Here is a 26,112-nt window from a genome sequence, read left to right as displayed (position 1 = left end):
GGTACTTTCCAACCCCTTTCCCTTAAGCCTTTGCTAATCATTCACTTACACTTTAGATCATCTTATCCGCTATGGAGTTCTGATCAATGTTTTACCAGAAGCTCAAATTCCACATGTTTAGAGCTAAATCTGATCTTGCAAGTTTAGCCTGTGTCATTATCTATCGTATTTGGCATAAAATGGTTGCAATATCATGTCTGGTCATTGTGCCAGCTCTCAGGTGAGTCCACTGAGGTGATTGGCCAGGTGTGATTGGCAAAGTTGCCCAGGCTTGTTCACATAGTGATGGTCACAGGATTCCTAGGAGCTGCAAGAGGGGTTATACTTCAACACACAAACACTTTTTAATTCTCGACTTGCGTCATATTTGCTATTATCCAACTATCCGAGCAAGCCATATGGCCAAACTTAGAGTTGATATCAGAGGAGACTATTCAAGGGCATGGATACAGGAAGACGCAAGCAAATCAGGAGCCACTAATGGCAGCAGTCTGTACCAGTCCACAATGTGTTTTCTTATGCTTAATAGTCTCGCTATTCTCCAATTCATCCAAATGTGAAACTTCCATATTTGACCCTCTCCTAAACACACCCCGAACTTTCTTACCCCAGTCTTAATTTTTGGCATTAGACTCACAGTGGTTCTTTTTCAGATGCAGCTTCATGAGCTCATTTACTTCTATCAGTTCATAATCTCTGCAGGAATACGCAATTTTGACTAGGCCCATAGACTATTCTCATGCACAATAAAGTTTGAGTATCACTATCCCAGTCTACCCAGGAAAACTTTTTTAAATATAACCCAAGTGTGGGTTTTTTTAACTAACTTGAGAGTCATGGACTTTCAGGGGGCCTGTTGACGTTCTTCAGGAAATATATAAATCCCTTAAGATTGTCAACAACGTAAATGTGGGTTTGTGTTTATTTTTCAGTGTCCATAACTTACATTTGTGCTAACCTAATTCATCTGTGCTCTCATTTCTTAATCGACTTCTCATACTTAATGGTCCACCAGATCTGATTGGTATACAAATTGAGAACAATGCTGTGAGGAACTAACAGTTTCCTTTCACTTAATTTTCCAACTTGATGTTTTTTCCACAGCCCTTCCCCTCCAATGCTCAATAACAAAACTGTTTCACATTTGTAAAGGAACTGAAGTTGCAAAGTGATGTCACATTCATTAACTCATGTGCTCTTTACAAACCTCTCTGTAATAAATTAAATCAGTTATAAGTATTCCATTTTATAGGGCAAGAAACTGGATTAATCAAGTTATTGTTACTAGTTGGTAAAAGATTCAAATGGACTTCAGGCCTCCTGATTTTGTTAGCACATGACTGATGAACCAAGGGTTTCACTTGAGTCTTCGCACATTTGTACGTATTACAAAAATTTTTGTTTTTTAAATATCAGAAAACATTTGGGAGGGGGGGTGGCTAGAATTATAACACTACGCACTTAGCTTCTTGCCCTAAATATGAAATAGTCTACCTTGAGGAATATATACTTCAGTTTATCATCTACCATGAAGGATAGCTGTTAAAAGTTTTAAAACAAAGCAATTTAATAAAAGAAAAATGCATTAAAATTTTTGGCATTAGTCCATAAAGTATGGAAAGGGCTGAATATTTCTGAGTCTGAAAGTGTCTCTGTTCTTACATTTATAGTGTTCTGTTTACAAAAAGAAGAAAAAGATAACTTCTTACAGGTGGAACTTAAAGCATTGTATCCCAAAGTATATAAAACATGCTTTGCATTTAAATCAAATATGCAAACGATTAAAAAAGGATGATGTTATACCCAAAAGGCTGTAAGTTGAGCTATCAGTAATGCTTGTAGCAACAATTGGGCTTGTTGGTCCCTGTTAGCAAAAGAACACTCTTCTTATTGCTTTGAACGTAGATATAAAATTCATTGGAAATTACATTTCTACGTCTTCTTTTTTTCTAACTAGACAGATCAGCATTTCTTGGGCTCTGACAGCTGGACATTACATATTTAATAATCCAAGGATGTACAATAAGTTGTGTAGGAGGATAGGCACCTGGTGGCTTTCCTCAAATGCTCCAGTATCACCTAAAAAAATGCATATTAGTGCTAGAGAACAGCTGAATTTCAACACTTGCTAATTTGTTTTCAGTATTGAGGTGCTAAAACTGTCATGTTAGAAACACCACTTCAGGCTTACCATTAATAAATACTGTATAAATTTTCAGAAATATAGATGAGGTAGAGATAGGATCCATTTCTTACAGGATTGGATACAGGGAGAGGCTGATATCTTGAACCCCACTGCAGGACAGGCCACTTCTAGTGACTCTTAGGGGCAGGAGACTCTGGTGCACAGGCGAGATCCGACACAAAAAGTTTTTTGTATAGTGTTCAGGAAGTTTCCCTTTAAAAATGATAACTGGCAACATAGGGCCTACATTTCCCCTATGGTGGAACATGAGTCCTTCAGTTCACCAGAATTCCTACCCAAGGCACCGCTCTCATTTAAGTTTTCCAGGACCCTGTGATTTATTCAAGTTTTTTATCCTCAGTTCAAGGTAACCAGAAATCCAAGTCCCCTAGAGATTTCTCTGCCCTCACTCATCTTATCTAGTTGGTAAATGGTTAGCTGCAGAGATCTCTTTGAGAATAAGAATGTGTATAATGATTATGAGATGCAGAGATCTCTTTGGGAATAAGAATATATATAACCATTATAAGATATTAATCACTGTATAGTTACTGAAAGCAAAAATAAGGCAAAAGCTAAAAGAAGATTGGTTGAATACATTAGGACATACCCATACTATGGAATACTACACAGCCCTAAAGTGACTTTTCAGAGGAACATTTTTTGACAAGAGAGAATGTTCATGAAGTATTGTTGAGTGAAAGGAAACCATCTGTATGTGGGATTCATTGAGGTACTTGAGCAGCTCATATTCACACATAAGAACCAATTGTGCATGTCTTTTCCCATCTTCTCCTTCAATAACTTTACATTGGTAGCTTGAAATCAGCCATGGAGAGTGTTTACACCACAGAAATCACAAATGCTACAAATCAAAGCTAAATTTAATTTTCTGAAGACAGGGCTGTTAAACATTTGTCAGTGTTATTATATATATTTTAAACAAAATTGAGAAGATTTATATGAACACAAGAAAATGGGAGAAATAGCCCTAGAAATAACCACTGTTAATATCTAACATCTTCTCTTAGATATTAGCAGTGATTATTTCTAGGGATGGGTTATGTTTTCTATTTTCTTCTGTTTGCTTGTATTTTCTAGATTGTCTTTAACAGATATGTCACTTTTTTAATTTCTTAAAGTAATACAATGATGTTAAATAAAAAGTGCACGCTATATAATGAATTTATTAAAAGGCAACTCTTCACCCAGCTGATAGTTCTACATTTTCACAAACGTCTCAAATCCCAACATTTCCTTGAGAATGCCTAAGATTTAGCTAGGAATTGAAATTTTCAAATAAATTCACTTTTACCCGTAGCCCCCTAAAATGCCTAATGCACAACAAATCATCTATAAGGAGCGACTGTGGAGGACAAGGAAGAAAGCACTCATCTCTCAACAGTGGTTGGGGCTCTGAGAGAGTCTGGTTTTGAAGTGTCCTGATCCTAATACCTCGGATAGTTCTGGATAGCCTAAAAATGCTGGGATTGTTCTGGTTTAAAAGTTTGTGGAATGTAGGCAGACCAGCAACAGTGGCATAACCAGGAGGAGCAAGGCAGTCAAAAGGGGGCAGACATGACCATTTGGTTCATTTTAGTGCTGGTTATGACCACTTCACACTTGATTACTGGTGATGTAGAGTTGGAGTCTAGTTTGTTCTCTATTACACAGAGTCTCAAATGACTCAGAGCATGTTAAGTGTATGTCCAAGTATCTAAACTAAATTTGTAAATTTGTTAGTTTTCCTTATGTAATTCTTAATATAAATATACTACATCAAAGAACAGTGATCACAGATATTCTGAGAGGCCTTTAAATTTTTTTTTGAGTACTCATATATCTGCAAATAATTTTCAAAAGTTTTGGGTGTCAAAGTGTGTGTGAGTTTGCGTGTATGTGTGTGTGTGTGCGTGTATACACCCTTGTCTAGTGCTAGAAGTATGTCGAAGTAGAGGGAAATTAGTACTATTTTAAGCAAGAAGAAAACATGACATCTCTTTAGAATTTTAATACTTTAAGCTTTTTAAGTTAACAACTGTTACTTTTTTTTTTTAATTTTTACTTTCACTAATCTAAATCAACCTTTAGAGAATTCACCTTAAATTAGTTATTCTTGAAATGCTCTCTAGTGGCTAGCATGGGAGTTCACAGTCCTGTGCACTGGTAGTTATTAAATAACCTCAGGGAATTTTTTTTTGTTTGCTTGATTCTTACCTTTAGGCTAAAATTTGTGTTGGAAATTATTTTATCTTTCTGTATTCACTATTCAGTTCTCATCAACTGTGGCTTTTCTCCTCTTGTTGTAATTATCTGTTATGTTGAGTTAGTTTTGAAAGTAAGCCCAGATTTGCCCTAGAGGTGGCAGAATTTCGGTGGTGGGTAAGTGAAACGATTGCTCCATGTAACTTTATAAAGTGTAAAAGACCTCTGAGATGAAAGGGGCTATATAAATGTAAGGCTGTCATTTTAGATTGCCATTACAGTTTGAAATTCTCAAGAGAAGCATTACTGAAATCCGGCGTATGCACCATATTAGATTGCTTAATATCATTAAAGCATGTGTAGCGAATGAAAATACCAATTTCCTCCTATATGTAACTCGTGTTTAAGGCTGCGTATCCAAAGCTAGCATGTTTCACAGCTCATTCTGACATATTAATACTCACTGAAGGAAGCAGAAGATAACAAAGTATGAAGACAATAATGTTTCTCTAGCCTGGTGATCGCTTGTTTGTGTACGTGTGTGCTTGTGAAGACAGAAACAGATTTGAGAAACTAAATGAAATGAGACATTCCAGAGAAGGTTTGATATGACGAGCCGAGAAGCCTAAACAGAAACAGATATGGCATATCACTATGTGATTTCTGTTTAGTTTTGGCAATAAGAAATAATATATATTTACAGCAGCAGAAAAGAATTGCAAAAACAGAAAAATTATCAACACGGTGAAAGCAGCCTGCCCTTTATGTGAGACCAGCTGTTCTTGTCGCCTCCGTTTGCAAGTTTGTTTTAGGAAAAGAGAATGCTCCGTATTATTGAAGCCATGCACAACCTAGCAAGACGGAAATGCCAAGAAATAAGCAAGTGAGAGCGAGGCATCAGTGGCAAATTGGAATCTAAGGCCTTTTGTGCTTGTTAAATGGTGGAATGATTATAATTGGAAAAAGTGATGTGCATTAGTTCTGAGTGAATGTACAAGAAATGACAAGCGTGTAACTTAATGATTACTTCACAACACTCAGGACTGCCTTCTAGTCTCGCACCAAAGAGTTCAGCCCTACAGCGGAGAAAGCCACATGCTTTCTCCTCCTATTCATGAGTATTCTCCACAGGTCACATGGAAATAACCCCGAAGTGATAAGTCTTGGTTTAGGAAGTCTGCTGCTTAAGCTGGTGTAAATCATTGTGACAAAGAATGGTGGGATGTATTTTTTTCTTTTCCTTGCAAACCATCACAATCATTGGCAAGCAAATGGACAAGATCTTGTTTTAAAGGGAATAGCATATGTTTACTTTCCTAAAGAAAAGAAGGATATGAGGAAGAGGCCTGAAAATCGAGTCTAATATTCAAATGAGTGACAGTGTATCACCTTTCTTGTCACTGTTAAAATAGATGCCTACATAGTATCTTGGTTTTACAATGGCATCAAAAATACATCTCTAATTTTTTTCTGAATAAAAAAATTAATCTATGTAATTTTACTATATGAATTTTACCCTAAGTTAAAAAAATTTCAAAAGTGAAAGCAAAACTAATTTTCAAAATGTTTCCATATTGAGAAAAAAGTATTGTGGCAATTTTTAGAACCTAAAGAGTAAATAATAATTATAATACAGTCACTAAACTAAATTATTAACTAGAGTAAACAAACACATATGAAAGTATCATAATGCAGTTTTTATTTTGTTTCATCTTGAGAACTGGTTCTGGAATTGATGTGTAACCCAAACTAAAATGCAAGTAGATGACATTTTCCTAAAACCCAGCCAAGTCATAATCAGTTTACAATTGATAAACACAGTTTAAAGGCTGGCATGAATACGAGGAAAACATTATTTAAGACAGGAAAACATTATATAAGTGAAAGGAATGTATGACATTTTTTCCCATATTGTAATGTAAAAGTTGAGAGTTTAACCAAAAGATTTGTTTAGTGCTTGTGTGCTTTTAGGTAGTACCTCACAAGTACACTGCCACTAGTTGTCACTAGGTGATGTGTGTTGTGACACAGAAAAATTATAAATACTTTATTAAGGCTCATTTTGTGATAACGAATGTAATCCAGTGGGGGATATTAAACAAAGCCAGGAGAGCCATAGAAGTATTCTAGTATCCATAATTAAAATTACATCTTTTTGAAAATCCCTATCTTCAACAACACAAAATTCCTAAATCCTTTGCCAACATTTTGAAAGTACGTTTCCTTCTATTACTTTGAAAAGCTTCATGATACTCAGTACAGCAAAAATTTATAAGAAGATTTTTCTGGACATAAAGGAAAGAAAGTCCTTTACTATCTTCATTTTTTGAAAAGTAACCTTCATTTAGATATATGATTTATCATGGAAGGGTTTAATAAGAGAGCTTTTTTTCTTTTTGAACATCTATTAGTGGGATGAAGTGAAGATCGTTATGATGGAGAATATATTATCAAGACCACCGTGCAGGTAATATCCTACACATTGAGTCTAATCACCCATTTATGTTAAAGCAAGAGTTGTTAAGAATATGGAGAATTGCACTCTAATGATTAGTGATGAGAATCACCTAGATAATGAAATTAGTATTGAGAAACATATTTTTAGGCAGAATGATTATCCTGGGAGATTGATTAAAAGGATAATTGAAGAACAATGTAACCTTTTTCATAGTTATCAGGTTGAACTTGCTTAAGGTAATTTATCATAATAGTGTAGCTATGCCAAATCATAAAAGGACTGGTCACTGCTTAAAAAGATGTTTATTATATATTAATCCAGACATGTTGTCATACCAATGAAATATCTTCAATAAAAATGTGGAGGATGATAAGTGTAATGGAACAATATCTCAAGCTACCTCAATAATTCTTGAGAAGCAGCTGAAAGGAGTTTGCAATGTACAGAAAGAGGGTTGCTAAAAAGGACTCACAGTTTAACGGCTCTGTTAGTAACAACAGAAGTAACTATTGCTTCAGTCTACTTGAAATACTAGCATTTCATGATAGAGATTTCCTTCTTTGTAAATAAACAAAAAATCAAATTCTCACTTTCAATCACTCATGAAAACGGATTGAGAGAGTAATTAATTAACTAATTGAAACTGGAATATAAAAAAACAGCAAGATGTCCATTGTAATAATCTGTATCTGCCTTCTGCTTTCTCTCACTGGGCCTTCTTCATATTTCCATTTTCGGATAGTTGAATTATTACCCTTTTTATGTCTCTTTTTAATTTTAATTTTTTAAATTAATACATAAATTAACTTTCTTAATTAAAAAATTTTATTTCTTAAAACAGTTTTAGATTTACAGAAAAATTGAGCAGAATGTATGGAGAATTCTTATATTGCCTCCACTCCCTGTTTTAATGCACCCCTCCTCCCCAACACACACAGGTTCCTTTATGATGAACCACTTGCATTAGTGTGGTACATTTATTACAGTTGATGAGCTAATATTAATACATTATTATTATTATTGTTATTATTATTATCAGCATTCACACTTCTTTGTCGAAAGCTTTCATCTGCTTGAAAAAGATGAATAGGTGGAATACGGGATTTTTAGGGCAGTGAAACTATGGTGTATGATACTGTAATGGTGGATACATGAATTATACAATGTCAAACTGGGAAGGAAACTTGAAAAACAGCTGGCCTAGTTTTTGTCAATGAGGGACACACATCAGAATCCACTGGGACCCTTTTTAATAATATGCAACGGAGCTCCACTCTCTAAGACTTTAATTTAGAGAACCTAGAAGTGGGGTACTATATCTGGTAATACATAGTAGTAAAGCTAGAAGCTTATTTGACATGCAGCCCCAATTGAGAGACTCACTTTTCAGTAATACAAAGAGAACCAACCAAAGTTATAACCAGAAACTTAACCTCATGATTTTGAAGATTTTGCCACTTTCCAATTAATGATACACCCTATTCTTACTCATATATTCCGTGTTGAATATGTAAAAAAATTAAACCTATAGTCCAAAGATTCCTATGTTTTATTTTTTTAGCATTTTTTTTTTGATCACACAATTCTAGAATTAGAAATATTTGCAACACCAGTTATTAGTGCAAGGAGATAAAGAGAAGAAAGGAAAAAAGAGAACTTGAGTAACCCAAACAGATGATAGAAATTCCTTGCAGTGACTTCATGCAGGTTTCCCTTAGGCCTCCTCTAGGCTTTTGGTCATATTAGTGACTTTTTAATTAGACCCAGTTTGGAGAGAAACAAGACATTCACTTGACTGGTCAGGAAACATATGTTTGTGGATTGAGGGAGTGGAGGAAAATAAGTTATTTACCCTTTCAACAAAACCTAATATAATTATCTTTATTAGTGAATGCCCATAATGTGCCATTCTTATTTTAACTAGCGAAGGACTAAACATTAATTCTTCCTGAGTAGATCATTGTCATCTGTGTCTGAGTATGTAAAGTGACTTAAAATACAGGACTTTCCGTGGCAGACCAAATTTCCTAGTCTCTTCTTGGATTTCAGTTGTCTCTGATTCTGAGAAATAAGGTATAAAAGCAGCTAACAGTCTGCTCATTCCTCTGAAGCCAGAGGTAAAAGCCGTTTGGAAGACATTTTGTTTCATCTCTTTTTTAAGTCCTTTAAACATATTTCTGGAGAGAGTAGCTAATAATAAGATAGGTAGGTGGATGGCAGTAAGTTAACTAAAATGTTCAGAATAGCTCTGAGTACAATCACATTTAAAAATAGAGAGAACAGGACAGGAACAAAAGCCTACTAACTCAGTATATCCAGTTCAGATTCAGCTAATGTAGCTAATGTCCCTATTTAGCATCTTCAAGTTTCTCACACTTTCCTCACCAACCTAAGAATGTGCCTCTAGCACTGGAGAGCCTGCCAAGTCCAAGGACATGGGAATGTGAATTATCAAACGAGCTGGGGATGAAAGGTGCTGAAATCATCTTTTTAGAATATTGCCAAAAAAACAGCTTGAGTTTCTAGGGTGCTAATTGCTGAAATATGTTTTGGCTTCCGTATTCATTCTGAGCTTATGACCCACTAACCAAAAGGTAAGAAGGATGTTGTGAAAGAAAAAATGAAGAGCAGTAAGAGGGAGCTGAGTAAGGAAGTGTTTCGCCCCAGACCTCCTGGAAAGGCACATTATATTAAAGGAAGTATATTTTCTATGTGCCATATGGCTATACTATTAGATTTGACCATGAAAGTAATTCATTCCTTTATTGTCTTTTCTGAACAGGAATAGGTTAGCTATGGTCTTGAAAGTGGGGTGATGCAGATAGCTAATTTGACTTCACTGTCCTTTTCACTGTATTTCTTTATTTTTTAATTAAATTTATTGGGGTGACATTGGTTAATAAAGTTATATAGATTTCAAGTGTACAATTTGTATCTCTTATTTAAGTTTTCCAAAAAGATATTTATACCCGTTACCTCATTTCAACCTCACAGTAATTTGTTAGAGCAAGTGAAAATCTCTTGTTTCTCTGTAGATGGAACTAAGGCACACAGAGCCAGAATAAATTGCCTTACAATCTTATCTTTTATTAGGGGCAGAATTAAGGCTGTGCTGGGATCTGTCGCCCCTCCTGTGAGAATATTCCATTCCATTCCACTGTCACTAGCCTTAAAAGTCCCCTGAATATGTTACAAAAGTAACTTGCTGGAGCCTGTTTTGATATATTTGAAAGAAAGCTTTAGTTGAATTACTTTTCTGAAGTAGTTTACTAGACAGAATTATAAGAAAGCAGTTGTGCTAGGTAAGAGCACCATTCAGTATTACGAAGAGATTTGCAGACTGAATTATCCAGACTCATTGTAGACACTTATAGTCACTCATTAAATATATGAGTTAATGTTAAGTTGTGGGTTGCCAGATACAAATTTAAATGTTACCGATCAATACCTAAATGCATTATTTTCTGTTTAAGTTATTGGAGAAGTTGTATTTTTTTATATGTGATATTTCCTCATAATCCTTTTTTTAAAAAACAATTTCTGGAGCATTTAACACACATAAGTTATGGTATTTGAACTTAATTTGAAAAACACTCTTTTCTAAAACAAAACTTTAGATCTGATTAGTTTAAATTATATATAAAATGATGGAACCAACTTATTATTTCCAATAATTATTAAATGTGTATGTTTTAAGGTCTACGCTTAAATTTCATTCCAAAGATAGAGAACCTGATCCAGGTAAAAAAGGCAGAAAAATATATCTGGTTGAGATGTCTCTATATGTTCACTCTTCTATTCATTCTTTCTGCTCCAAATACATAATACGTAGTAACAGGTAAAATTTACAAAGAGAAAACCAAAATATACATCTGTGCATAAAAAGAAGACAAATGTTTCTGTGGAGGCAATGGAACAGAAATGCAAATTGGTGAGTGGAATTGAAGCCAGAGGACTACTGAACCCAAGAGTTTGGCTACTGAGAATAAAGTGGATTAAAAGTGTGAATGTAAGATAATAAGACAAGAAATGGGGTTTAACTCACTGATTGAAACCAAGGGCTTGGATAGCAACTCCAGCTCTCCACACATGAAATAAAGCAGGAAAAAACAAAACAAAACAAAGGGAACCTGGAGAAGTAGGACACAGATATAGCCTCAAGAATAGGAATGAGCAAAACTGCACTACCTCATTGAATATAGCTGTCGTACCCTCAGTGTCCACACACCAGTGGTATGTAAGTGTCATCAAAAGACTTGGTTCTGGACAAGGAACTCAGTGATTTGGGATCAGTCATAAAACCCCTGGAAAGAGAGATAGGGGAGGGTACAAGAGCTTGAAAAAGAAACAAGAAATCAAAGTTAACAAAATAATTGCCACTCAAAATGAGTCTGAAAACAAAACAAACATCCTAAATACATCTAAGGCTAAAAAGGACAGTAAAAAAGAAATACGAAGTAACAGATGATAAACTCTGGGATCTTGATCCTTGGACCAGAAGCATCAACATCACCTAGGAAATTGTTAGGAATGCAGAATCTCAGTTCTCATCTCAGACCTGCCAAGTAGAAACCCACATTTTAACATAACTCAGGCTCATATGTACATTAATGTTGGAAAGCACTGCTGGAAAACAATATATTTACAGAATTGTCTGACAAATACTTCAAAATAAATACGATTAAATTGCTCTGAGAGATGAAGGCAATAAACTTTTTATGAAAAAAAGCAAAAAATTAAGAAATAAAAAAGGCAAACATGACATACTATTTGGTGAAGATGAAAAGGAACGAATTCAAAGTCTTGAAAATGAGAATTATAGTCATGGGAGGGGAATCAATAGTGAGTATATACTGTTACTGGACACAGGTGAAAAGAAAATTAATGAATTGAAATGTTGTCATAAGGTATTTATGCAGAACCAAGCCTGAGAAGAAGAGACAGAAAGAAAGAGCCATTGAAATATAAAGAATAGACAGAAAAGCACCAATTTACACTCAATTACAAGAGTTCTAAATGAGACTGAAAGAAGGGGTAGATTAGTATTTTTTGAAACTTTATTTATTGATTATTTTCTAGAGTTGAAGAAAAAATATGTTACATTGGGAATACACCGTGAGTATCATGCATAATAAATAAAATGAATCCACATTTACAAACCTTGATTAATATAACATTGGATAATCTGCAGAATGCCAATGATAAAGTGAAAATCTTAAAAACCACCAAGGAGAAAAGAGAGACAAGGAAAATAGCAATGATAATTAGATTATAACAAGTGTGTCATTAGTAACAATAGATGACAGAAGACAAGGGAGTGATATCTTCTATATGCTGAGGCAAAATAACTGATATCAGCTGGAGAGGATTGCAATACTGTTCTCAATTCTTCATGTTTCCCTGTAACCAGACCCTATGCCATGCAAATTTGCCATTTGCCTCAGTAAACACGTGGAATGGAATTCATTCCCTTGGTCCTTGACTTTGGGTCATATGACTTGATTTGGCCAATAGACCAAGTTGGAGATGACAGTATGCCAATTCCAAGCCTGGGTTTTAAGAGGTCTTGCTTGCTCTTATGTGTTTCTGATATCTTCATAGCAAAAATATGCTCAGGCTCTCCTGCTGGTCACACGGCGTAGGGTGGGTGAAAGTATCTGAAATACATGGCTGGTGAGTGTTTCTTCCTAGTGCATGGGAGCATCAAGGGTAGAGAGACATCTTGGATTCTATTTAAATGGACTTTTCCCAAGAGCGGCAAGTGGTGAGACCATAATAGAGAGAGACTAGGTAGCATGGACCACAGGAAACTAAGGGTTGGGGGCTGGGGAATACTAAACTAGACAAATTGCTTGCCTGAATTAAAGGAATGAGGTAGATTAGAAGGCTTCCAAACTGAGGATCCTCCAACAAACTTGTAAATATAATACAAAAGAAAATAAATGACTCAACTTTAAAACACCTGCTATCCCAGATAAAAGTAACTCGAAATTATTGGGTATCTAGTCAAGACCAATCTTTCCTGACCTTTTCCTCTGTTCCCTCCTGTCCACTTTCAATCTAAGGAGCCAGAGCTGTTCACCATAGAGGTGGAAAAGAAGGGCAATGAAGAGTGAAGCCAAAAAGAAGTAAGGCTGTAGAGTTCCTGCCCTCAGTAGACCCTAACTGGACCTGAGAAGAAACTTTCATTTAAAATGAGCTTCAGAGTGTGGCTGTTACAAGCACCAGGAATTTTAATTTATGAATTAAGTCTGTTTTGTGATTTAAAGATGTTTATAATAGGAAAGTCATCACAAAAGTCATGGAATATTTGCTAGATTTTCCTCAGGGAACAGGGAAGAACAAGCACAAAGAGAGTTAGAGTGAGCGGTTGGGGGGGTGGGGGACGATGGTCGGCAATGAGAGGAGGAAAAAAACATGTTTTCTAAGCCCTCCTTGAGTCTTGCTTGTTTAGTCTGCTAACTTTAATATGCTAATATGTTCAGCAGTTTGTTTAAAACAAGAGGTAAGTAAGATTTCAGGAGCAGAGTAGGTGCCTGGGGTTGTCTGTAGGGAGGAAGCAGTCAGTAGCAGGGGAGTCTGAGGAATTAAGCATGAGAACAAGGGCGCCTACGATTCAGTACTCAAGTCATTTCTGACATTGTACTATGATGTAATCCCATACAATATACCCAGACATTAAGGAACTCTTGTCCTACTCCAGTCTCCTTTTCCTAACTGAGGTAGGGAATTGCAAAGAGTGTGCGATGCACCTTTGGTTGAGCACCAAAAGAGGAGAAAAGATCAGCTGCAAGAGGTGAGATCTAAGCAATATCTGGACTACAGTGGAAGCAAGAATTCAGAGCAAGAGGTGACCAGAACACTAAAATTCAGATAATTGCTGCTTTTGGAATTTTTTAATGGGGTGTAACTCTCAGGTTTTCTGCAAACAGAAGAAAGATAAGAAGCACTTAAGTATTTGTATTATAACTACAGAAACACCAAACTCAGAAAACTAGAAAATTTAGGCATATCCAAATGATTAACACCTCTATTAGATATACGGAAATTATCTTAAAACAATTATGGGTAAATAGATTAGTAGGAGTATATTTTAATAAGTCATGTTCCAAACAAAATGCAGGTTAATTAATAGTTAGCACATATGCCCAACTGACACCTTATGCTAGTTAATATTTATTCATTTAATCAGAAGACAATCAAGGCAAAATCACTGAGTGATAATGTGCTTATTTGTTGTTATGCCTTTGATAGTGTGTTGGCCGCTGTGTAATCTTTATGAGACTCAGAGATGCTAAGTGAAGCTAGTTTTCAAGAGTCATTCTTGGCAAGTGAAACATTCCTTTTATAAAAATATCTGCTCAGCTTTGACACTTAGACTGAAGTGTATGTCCACATATCTGCTATAATGTGAGTATGTCTTTGTTCATTCTGACTCACAGATCCTTCAGTCAACAAAAGGGCTTTACAGATGAGCAATTTAAGACTGCACAATCAAATGTGGTATGTAAAACTGTCTTTTTCCAAGGACCACTGGCCATCTTACTTGGAAAAACTAGTAACCCAGATGTTGCTATTTAGTTTTCAGATCTCCAGCGAATGTTAGGTATTGTCATTCTCTGAGTAGAAGAATGTTTACTAGAGATTAACCTAGAACTTGCTTCACTAGCGAGTGAGATGACTCTCTTATGAGTCATCTATTAGCAACATCTACAAAATATCAGGAAACTTTCTTTGGGGTTATTTAAGGAAACTCTACATTGTGAGCTCACCTTGACCACTTTGTTATTGATGATGATGTTTGTTAACATCAATTTTTGAACCATAACGTCTCCACTCAAGTTCTCATAGGATACTGTTTTCCATTTTTAGTAATAAAAGTAATTTCAAAGTAAAAGTTTATACTTTGGTTATGAATGGTCATGTGATAGCATCTTAGAATATTTGCAATTGCTTTCACACTTGATCAGACCCAAATAATATTTAGGAACAGATACACATTTACATTTTCTCCATGGCATTTTTTCTGGAGAGTCCCAAATCTTAAGGAAATTTAGAAGGTTGGCAAATTGCTAAAACAGTGATGACTCTGTCTGGAAGGCAACATCCAGAAATATTTTTGTAAAGTCTTCCAAACAATTGTGTGCTCAGTATTTTGGCTAAGTTGTCTAATCCCCAAGCAACATAGGCCATCAAGGAAACAACTTACATTTTCAGACAAAATAGTAAGGAAGAAGTTATACCTGTCGCTGAGTACTCACTTTCTTACATTGCATGTCGAAAACTACTTCTCTTCAATTTAAGGTGCCCTATCCTAATTCAACAGGTCAAAGGTTCTAATTTCTAATTTACTAAGCAATTTATCACATATTACTTGCACCCTCTCAAGTCAGATCAAATGCTTCCACCAAATCATGGCAATGAATCCAGATGTGAGAAACTTAGTGATTAATTCACTGAAAGGATTTGTTGTTAAATATTAGAAATACGCTTTCTATTTGAAACACAAGGTTTGTATTCTATTAAGTAATTATTTAAATAATAGTTGTATAAAAGTATGTAAAAAGGAACAGGGCAACGCCAAAATTGTCTTTCCGAAAGCAATTAAAATTAAATTATAAGTTATTTAGAATTCAGATTCAGGTAAGAAACCTCTCAGGTTATGCATAGAGGCATTTGGAAGTACTGAGAAATTCTGACCCAATCTTTCCCAATAGAAACATTCTCTGAAATAACATATGTCTATATTTAAGAAATAGAGATTTCCTCTTTATCTGAACTGCATAAGGGGACAAAAGGCAGAAAAAGAAGGAATTATTTTCCAGTTGTTTGCTGGGCAAGAACCATTGACACCTAAAAATTGCTATGTCGGGAGTTAGAAATGTTGGATTCCCACCCCTACTCTGCTATTTGTTAATAACTTAATTTTATAAGCCCATCATTCTTACCAATACACCTGGAATAATATAAAATGATGATAATCACTGCGTCACAAATGTGGAAACTGAAAGATTACCACAGTGTTGGTTGATATTTTTATTATGAAACCCCGGCAACAATATTTATGCTAAAAATGATAATGTTCTAAAGTCCTACAGCAAAGTAATGATAGCCATTAAATAGAAACAGTGAAAAATCATGAACATCTGGGAAATAGATATTGCAATATGTGAGTAAGAAAAGAAGGTAAAGTGTTAATTAGGACTCCCAGCAGTTTATATCAATATATCATATATATCTATATAAATATAGATATACCCAGGTGCCAAAAAAATATATACACATGGCTTGTATTCATCTTTTGATATCGATATATATTGAGTATTCCAACTTTAATACAGTTTTTTCCTTTCTTAAAATGGATATGCCTCTTTTTGGTACTCTCTGTGTAGGTGACTATTTGTTGGTTATAGTAGCAAGCACATAGTGCTGAGAGAAAGTATACATTTTAAAATATCCAGTCATTTATTTAGCTAATTTTCTATCACATGATTACCTACTTCATAATTTAAAAGTAAAGTATTAATGATAGAAACCAATCAAATCCTGAAAGTATAAGTTAATTATACTCCCTGAATCTCCCTGCATACGCCATTTAGTATGGACATTAGGACAATCTTTCAAAATAGATCTGGATTCAAATTCTGACTTTCCCTGTTGTTAAGTCGTGTAAGTTACTGAGTCTCAATTTTATCCTCTATAAAATGGGAAATATAATACCCATATTGTTGAGCTCTCATAAACATTAGATAAAATAATACATTAAAGTTCTTAATACTGTGCCTACTCATGGTAGAAACTCAGTAGTAGTAGTTATCATTATCCATACTAGTAATGTTATTATTATCAACAAAAAATGACCCAAAAATCATCTCTTCTGTCATCAAAAATAACATCCTAAGAATTAAAACTATTTTCACAAATTTAGCTTATTTTACTGGCAGTAGACACATTTTATTGAGTATATACTAAGTATCAAACATCTGATGGCAAACAAAATGGACTTGGTCCATGATCTCATGGTGCTTTGAATCTTATGAAGAGATTTAAAAATGTGCAAAAAGACAACTACAATAAGTGGTGATTAGCACAACCTTTGGAGAAGTAGAAGTGATGTGTGAGCACCTAACCCAAACGTGTAAGGAAAAACTGATTCGGGGTATTGTAGTAAGGATTATCTAAGGAAAGGGAAGCATCCAATTTTATAAGAACAACTCTGAGAAGGCTCAGAAGCCAAATAGAGTTATACATTCAAGTAACAGAGAAAAGACGAGTGTGTTCAGATTTGTAGAGTATGGAAAAGTGAGAAGTAATAAATAAGACTAAAGAGATCATTTTGAGCCCAACCTTCCAGGGCCTTGTAAATCTTAAGGAAGTGGGACTTAAGAGTAATGTGCAAAGATCAAATTAGAAATAGAACTACCATATTATTCAGCAATCTCAAATCCAGGTATTTATACAAAAGAATTGAAATCAGGATCTCAAAGAAACACTAGCATTTTCATGTTCACTATTCACAATAGCCAAGATGTGGAAATAACCTAAATTTCCATTGGCAGATGAATGGATAAAGAAAATGTGGTATATGCATTTAATGGGATATTTTTCAGCCTTAAAAAAGAGAAAATTCTACAATATGCAACATGGGTGAACCTTGAGAACACTATGCTAAGTAAAATAAGTTAATCACAGAAAGACAAATACTGTGTGATTCCACTTATTCAAATGACTTAAAATAGTCAAATTCACAGACTCAAAGAGTAGAATAGTGGTTGCCAGGAGTGGGAGGAGGAGGAAATGGGGAATCAGTAATCAAGAAGCATAAAGTTCCAATTAAGCAAGAGGAATAAATGCTAGAGACGTGCTGCACAACATTTACCTATAGTCAAAAATGCTGTATTGTCCACTGAAAGTTTTGTTAAGAGGGATGATCTCATGTTAAGTGTACTTACCAAAATAAAATGTGTTTTAAAAGAACAAACAGGGTTTAATGTTCAATTATGTCTTCGACAAAACTTTTTCAGAAGCACATTTCATAAATGTGCAGATGCTTATACAAAACCCAAGTTATGGAATCTTGTTCCACGTGAGGGGCAGTAACACACAGGCCACAGAACTGACACTTCCAAGCCTTTCATCTCTACACAATACAGTGTTTACTTTGAAATTTTTCTTTTAATGCCAAGGTGTGCCACTGGCTTTTCTAATCGGTTAACGGTAACTTCTGTATCCTCAGATGGAAAGTATCAGAAATAAGATGTTTCTTTTGTGAGTTGGGCTATCAACTGAACAGGGATAGAGCTGTTCAACTGGAAGCCACTCAAATGGCGACATCAAGCTTGAGTAGAAACAAATGCTGACCTCTGTCTTGGTTCTAAAATGCTGCTTCCTTTCTCCACAGCCAATAAGGCAATATTTTTTATTTCCTCCAGTGACACATGATAGAGTTCAGTGAGAAAAAGTAATTCTGCAGCAAATTCTGCAGGCAAGGAATTGAGGAAATTGGGAGGTCCTGTCCATTAGCTCATTTTAAGTCCAGGATAAAAGAAAACTGTGGGTTTAAGAAGAAATAGAGAAATTGGACCAACCTCTTTCTGGATGTTAACTTTTTAAAAGTCCCACTTTCTGCTGATTCAGTTGAATACAGCTTTTTGCCCTTTGCCTTTTACTCTTTTCAGTTCTTAATTTTTTTTTTTTTTTTTTTTTTTTTTTTTTTTTTTTTTTTTTTTTTACTGTCACTCCATTCTACACACATTGACCACTTACATTTCATATTTTGAAATAATCACTGATTTTTGCAGGGCAAAAAACAAAAACAAACAAAAAAAAACAAGCTATCAGACACATCATTAACATCTTGAATAATACTTAAAAGGGACGTTAAATTCCGCTTTCTGAGATTTTATCCACCTTAAAGAGCTTGTGAACACACAATTTTCCAAGGAATACAATTTAAATTTTTGCTACTTGTTTGCAATTCACACTAATAAGCTTACCTTAAATTTTCTTTTATATCTATCAGCCCTTTCAATCTCTTAAAGATTTCCCATAAATCGTTAATGCTTCCCCTTTAGGCTTTAGGTTTTGTTCCAGCAATCATAGAATAGAATTAAGTCATGAAAGCCATTGTTAATTCAATAAGGGGAATTTTTAGTAGAAAATAATGAGAGCTCCCTAACGTACCATAAAATGTTACATTTAGATTTAATATCAATACCTGCACTGACTGAACTCTATCTCTGCAGATGAATCTTCCTAACCAAAGACCTGTTCCCTACTGGATTAAGGACAATGCTCAGGGAAAGGGATATGTGCTGGAGAACAATATAGAGTCGGCATATCGGACATGCTTTTTCTCTCAGTAACTGCTGCTTTGTAGTGGGATTGACTTTTGATTCATACTACTGGTCCTCAGAGTCCTCAAGTTTCATGGTCTTTAGTAAATTTTCTTATTTGTCCTTTACAGAGAATGCTTTCACTTCCCTTGTGAGTTTTTCTCTTTGGGTCTACTCTCTTTAAAAATAATTTTTAAATCTCTTATTAACTTAATGAATACAACAAATAATGATTACACCATCCTTCAAAAATTCATGCATTGACAGATTGTAAATTATGGTCCAACTAAAACAAGAAGGAAAAAAGGTTAAACAATAAACCATAATTCTAACAGATTGGTTTAACAAATTCAAGAGTATACTGACAACATTATAATGCTTGGATCATTAACTTGTGGTCGTTGACTGAATTAAGAATTGTTCATAAAATAAACATTTCCAATAATTTTTCAAAACCAAAATAACATTTAAAAAATTACTTCAACTTTCCTTTAAGGGTATATTTGTTCCCCCCTCCCACATTGTTTCTTATGAAATACTGACAATGTGGAGTGGCTTTCTCTTTTCAATTTACCAGATATAGACATTTTTCACTTAAGTAAACTACTTTGATGATGTTAGGCCCTGAAGACATATACTGTCTTAGACAACACACATGAAATAAATAAAGTAAGAAAGAAAGAGAATTTAAAGACCAAGTGTTCTCTTGCTAATACTTATGGCAGAGAGAAAGAATAAATATGAGATACAAGTGAGAGAACGCATTGTTGCTATCAGCAACACAGTTCAGTAATATCCATAAAGGTGAAGTTCATAATGTATTACACTTCCGAATTATATTCTGACATTGTATGTATACAAGTGACAAGAAAATTTAAAAATTACTCAGTTTGTAATTTCTTCCTTTTTTGTTAAGTGGTGTCATGCAGGGACTCTGGTCCCGCTCCCCACACAAGAACGCAGGATATGGTGAGGCCAAAAAGGCACACCCACGGAGCCATAGATAGGGGAGTCATATCACTATAGTCTCGCTGGCGGCTGGGTTGGAGACACAGGAAGCAGGCTCCACACTGTGCGCCATCCGCTGACCACTTCTCTGCCAACCAACCAACCCCACTTGCTAACTGCAATCCACGCTTGCTAGCTCAGCCACGGCAGTTTTATCAGTGGCCAATGGCTAACTGGTTACAGCTAATGGCCATCTACTACTCGAGCCAGCATCTTTCCACGTGAGGCCAAGAGCCTGGAAACTGCTCTCTGGGGCTCTGTCCCCACAAGTGGCTTCTATCCTGTTACCAAATAGTGAATGGTTCATAGCTGCACAAGCAAACTTGGTGTTTAGGTCCCTGTGTATTTATATGGTGTGACTATGCATATAGTATTTGTTAGCTTCAGCTGTCATATTTACATTCTCAGACATAAGTTGAAATTGTTTGCTGCTGAAGAAGCTCAAGTAAAACAGAAGTAAAAAAGGGGAGCATGTAGAGAAAGAGCTAGAACTTTTTGTATTATTTTCACTCAGAGAGCTCTAAATTAGTAGTAATGAAATATGTTATCCTACATCTTAGTGAATATTTAAGACTATTATTTCCAAAATATCACAACTTCTATATATAAAGAGATATATCCATGACTTATCAAACTTGGAAATTACTTAACTCTTCAGAGTCTGGAATAACACAGAGTATGAAATAACTCTAAGAACAGACTTCCCCATGTCAAAAGGAGATGAGAAACGAGATTGAGGTCAGAGAATTCTGGAAGCGTGATAGTAGTCTATAATCCACCAAGAACCTGATTATATGCTTTCTTCTCACTTTAGGAAGTGATGATGTCACATGAATTTCAAAATATAAAATCCTCATTTCCCTTTTGGTTCTCTAAGCTGACCCCAGTCTCTCCAAAATTGTTTTGAAAAAATATTTCTAGTCATTTCTCCCCCCGGATTGCTTACATTAAGGATACTTGCTCTATCCTCTATATGTGCAGTGTCAATGTCATCCTTCATACTATACTATCTCAGTACCAGGGACAAGGTGCATAATGACCTAACTTTGCATTGCCCATTTTGGTTTTGAAATAACCATAATGAAGAAGAAAGGTTAGGCAGGACACAATAAAAATATTTAAAATTAGTGAAACCATGGGAATAGCATAAAATAAAATTACTTAGTTCACCTCATTTCATTTTTCCAAACCAAATTCACAATCCTTTATCCAAAACCGTTGGACCAAATGTGTTTCATAATAAAGATTTTCTTTTTATCAATTTTAGAAAGTAATATGGTACATTCACTACTTATTAGGGAACACTTAGAGTGAATTCTAGAACAATGATGTATAATTAAGCACATTAATTTAACTGCAGCAAAATAGTTGAATAATCGCACTATGTTGAATAAAAATTATAAATAGCCACATGGCTGCTCTGGTCAGGTTTTGCTGCCAAATGACTTAATTTTTTGTCCTTCAGTGCTTTTGGATACCAGACTGTGGATTGTGGATAATAGATGGTAGATACCTAATTCTTTTTCCTCTAGATATTGTGAAAGTAATTCTTTCATGATAGCTGCAAATATTAATACAACATTACTAAAAACCCCAAAACTGGTTGGCTGATTTCTTAACATTTATTTACTGAACTCTTCTGTTTGAATTGAGGTTATTTACTCAGAAAAAGAAAATGTTTTTTGATAAGTCTTGAGGTGGTTTAAAGATTACAATACAGGTACCAGAGCAACTATCCTCTACTTCTAAAGACAAGACTAATTGAAGTGACATTAAGCTTCAGGAGGTTGGACTGAAAAAACATTTACTAACACACTATGACTTTTGGAATTGTAAGGCTTTGTAGGAAAATGGTCATAGGTGCTTAGAAAACAGTCATTTCTATAAATAGAGCAGAAAGTTACAGACAATTGTCTCTCTAGAATGGTGATATTCATTTTATACTTAAAGGAATGAGCCTCCTATGTTTCTGGTATGATAAACATTTGAAAACCCCATGTCCTGACAGTTAGAGACCCATCATCGTCACTTTATTAATACCAATGTTTTGCCTGTTTCCATACATCACCCACGCCCACCATCCAGAAGGGAGCCACATCATACCTTAACTACAAAATGGTGACTGGGTGGCTAGTCTACTATTTTCACTTACAAGTTTCTGTATTTATTGACTTTACATGTGGTTAAAGTGTCTTATTTAAGAAAAATATATCGTTGACAATAACAGAGTAATTACACAGTCGTTGCTTCAATCTGGCTATATAAATCATTGTGATTTAGCCTACAGTTGTAATAAAAATAAATGATATTGTTTTTGGTTCATTACTGCTGATGTAATAAAATGTAATGAATTAAGAAATTTCCTGAGTGAAACAGGCTCATAAAAATAACAATTTACTAATGGTGCTGTAATACCCAATGTGAATAAATAAAGAAAAAATAAATATTTTAATAAAAATCTATATAATGTTGAAAAATCTATCTTAAAGAAAATGTCTTCCCCATTTCTTTCATCCAGTGTCTTCTAGTGCAAATGCATGTTTTGATGGCATCCATAGATTTTATTACCAGGAACTGTAGTCTCAAAATGATTGCTTGTTTATATAAAAATTTTAATAAAAATTCCCGGAACTCATGAGTTTATGGGTAGCCTATATGCATTTAAGGAGCAAGACACATTCCATCTTCTGTGTTGCTTATGTGCCAAGAACTAACTCTTGTTAATGAGCCAATATCCAGAAAGGGAAAAACTATCCCTTCTCCATTTGTGCTGTATTATGGAAACACCATTCCAACTTTCTCTTATTGGGTGGCTTATTTCTACACATGCTGTCTCCCTCTCTCTCCCTACATCCCTCCTTTTTAACTTTTGCCCCTGCCCATTTTGCACATTACAAAGCAGGAGCACATGGTCTGTTCCTTCTCACATCAGAAATGAAGAAATTAGTTCATTGGGAGACAATGAGGAAAAACTGAGGGTTGCTAGATGGGCGGGGGGGTGGGGGGTGGGGGGGAGGGTGAGGGGATTGGAGGGCAGTCGGTGACCACAGGATGGCCACGGGGTTTGAAAATTAATCTGGGGAACGTAATTTGGTGGTTACCAGAGCGTAAGGGTGTTGGGGGGTGGGGGATGAGGGTAAGGGGGATCAAATGTATGGTGATGGAAGGGGAGCTGACTCTGGGTGGTGAACACACAGTGTGATTTATGGATGATGTGATACAGAATTGCACAACTGAAATCTATGTAATTCTACTAACAATTGTCACCCCAATAAATTAAAAATAAATTAAAAAAAAAAGAAATGAAGAAATTATTTGAAATTTATATTTCTATATGGATTTTACTTTAAAATATAATTATCTGAATTTCAGTCAATATAGTATAAGTCCTAACTGAATTATTACATTCCTTGATAATACATTGTTCTTTTTTTGTTTATAAAAGTGACACGTATTAATTGTGGAAGGAGAAAATAAATGATTTGACATCCCATTATTTTGTAATAACACTCTTCATATTAGGCATATTTACATTCTTTCTTGCCATACATTCAGATGTGCAAAAAATATTTCTTTCTTGTTTTCTATAACTATTTTTCCCTTATGACTTTAAGTCCCCATTTCACCAGACTGACGGACAGACAAACTTAACCTTAGTTCTTTCTCAAATCTCCTGTTTCCTCTAGTGTTCTGTCACGGTTCCTGGATCATACACAGCATTAAGATGCCAAAGGTCCCACTGATTATTTAGCCATTGATCATATAGGATACTGCTAAAGACCTATCACGACTAATTGTTAGTGTGAGAATTGAGAACGTCAGGAAGAGGGAAGATCATATAAAATGACATACACATACCTAAAATCATTTATTTTAACTGAAAACAAAGATTAAGGCATAAAGATTTGATAATATCTTGACATGGGACCATGACTTTTCCTTTGACTCATCTGTGAAGCAATTTTCATATAATCTGTCCTGTATGGTCTACAATTTCAAGTATTTTTTTAAGTGATATGAAAATTTAAAGATACATGTAATTTGAGTGAGAAATCTTTTAAAGTTTTATACTACCCCACATATTTTAACACTATATGTAATCACCTATATGTAATTCCATAGCAATCTGTCTATAGAGACTCACCTTTATTTAATATTTCCAAATCATCAGCTTTGTTTTTGCAGAATAACACTTTTTTTCACACTCTATCGGTTTATATAAAATTGAATTCAATTATTTAATTACAGTAATAAGCTCAATTGGTAAAAAGAAGCCTTTGTACATTTATGTAACTCACTTTCGGCAAGAAAATAGTTCAACAGATGAGAGTGGAAGTAGTGAGCCTAACAATCTCAAGCAATCTGTGTGTGGCGCAATGCAATGATTAATTTTTATGCAGGGAATAGTAGCACTGGGTTAATATGGTGTATTGGTTAAATAAAATTTAGCTAACAAAATCCTATTGTCTGTTTCTCACTAATTGAGTCATCATTTTAATAAAATTCAATTTTCTTCATCTAATACTATATTATATACATACACCATAGATTGAAATAATCATCAGAAACTGTATTCTAACACTTTTATGAGATTTCTTTAAACACCCGCTCCAAATACAATTTAACCATTCCACTACTAGTTGAAATCAGGATATTTGAAAATTTTCGTTAACAACATATTTTACATTATTGTTAGAATAAGTTTCAAAAGTGCAATTACTGAAGCAATTGGAATATGTACTTTAAAATATTCTTTACATATATTTCCAAGTTACTTTTGAGAAAACATTATTTACCTACCTACTATTAGGGGCAGAGTGTCCTTTCATGGAACTCTTATCCAGGCATTATTTTGTATATCTTCTATAATTTCATATGCAAAAGTCTTTGATTTCTTTTTTAATTCTAATTTGTTTGATTATTTGTGCAGTAAAACATTGAAAAATATATTTCATGTGTTCATCCGTTGTATTTAATATTTATTTTTGGTCTTTCACATTTTTCTACTGGAGTTTTTATTAATTTTTTTATTGATCTGTATATGCTTTGTTTCTAAAAGTCCTTGTTATTACATTTTAAGAAATATTTTTTCAGAAAATTTTGTTTTTCTTTCCTAACATTGTTATTAATGTTTATATATATATTTTATATTATATAGTTAACCCATATCATTTTTTCCCTTGGTGAATTTTTAAAAAATCTTAATGGAATTTCAGAAATTTGAAATCAAATAAACACCAATATTTTCTTCTACTTTAATCATTGTTATTACCATATTAAATTAATTTACTATTAACAAAATAGCAAATTAAATGCATTTAATATAGTTTATTAATTAATTCATCTGGATTTTATTTTGCTTTATTTTAATTAGATGTCTTCTATTTGTAACTACAATTGTTTTTTAACCAATTAATTGGGATTCCATTATTACAAAATACACACAAATTAACATACACATATTCATACCCATGTATAAAAACCTGTGATTGATAGAATATAAACTTTCTGAATTGATTTAAAAAAAAAAATCTGCCCATATATGTTACAATAAATGATATAAAATCACTTTTTATTCCTATGCATCTTATTTCTATTTAGTATCTTATAATACAAATAAACACTTTGGTAAAATTTGGATAATTATAAAAAATATTTGTTATATTAATTATTTTATTTGGATAATTAGAAAAATCTATATTAGAATTTTAATTATTAATTATAGATTTCACATTATTAAAAACATCTATTTTTTGTCCTATACAATATATCATATTTAGAGGTGCCTTTGAATTGTTTTATTAAGATTTTTTTTCTCCCCCCGAAAAATGTGGCATTTTTACCAAATGTTATATTTGAATAATTCTTTCATTTTTATTCCTTTTACAATTATAACATTAATTTGTTATATAACATTAACT

This window comes from Rhinolophus ferrumequinum, chromosome 8 (assembly GCF_004115265.2).
Source record: "Rhinolophus ferrumequinum isolate MPI-CBG mRhiFer1 chromosome 8, mRhiFer1_v1.p, whole genome shotgun sequence".
Classification (NCBI taxonomy): domain Eukaryota; kingdom Metazoa; phylum Chordata; class Mammalia; order Chiroptera; family Rhinolophidae; genus Rhinolophus; species Rhinolophus ferrumequinum.
This window is presented reverse-complemented; position numbering follows the sequence as displayed.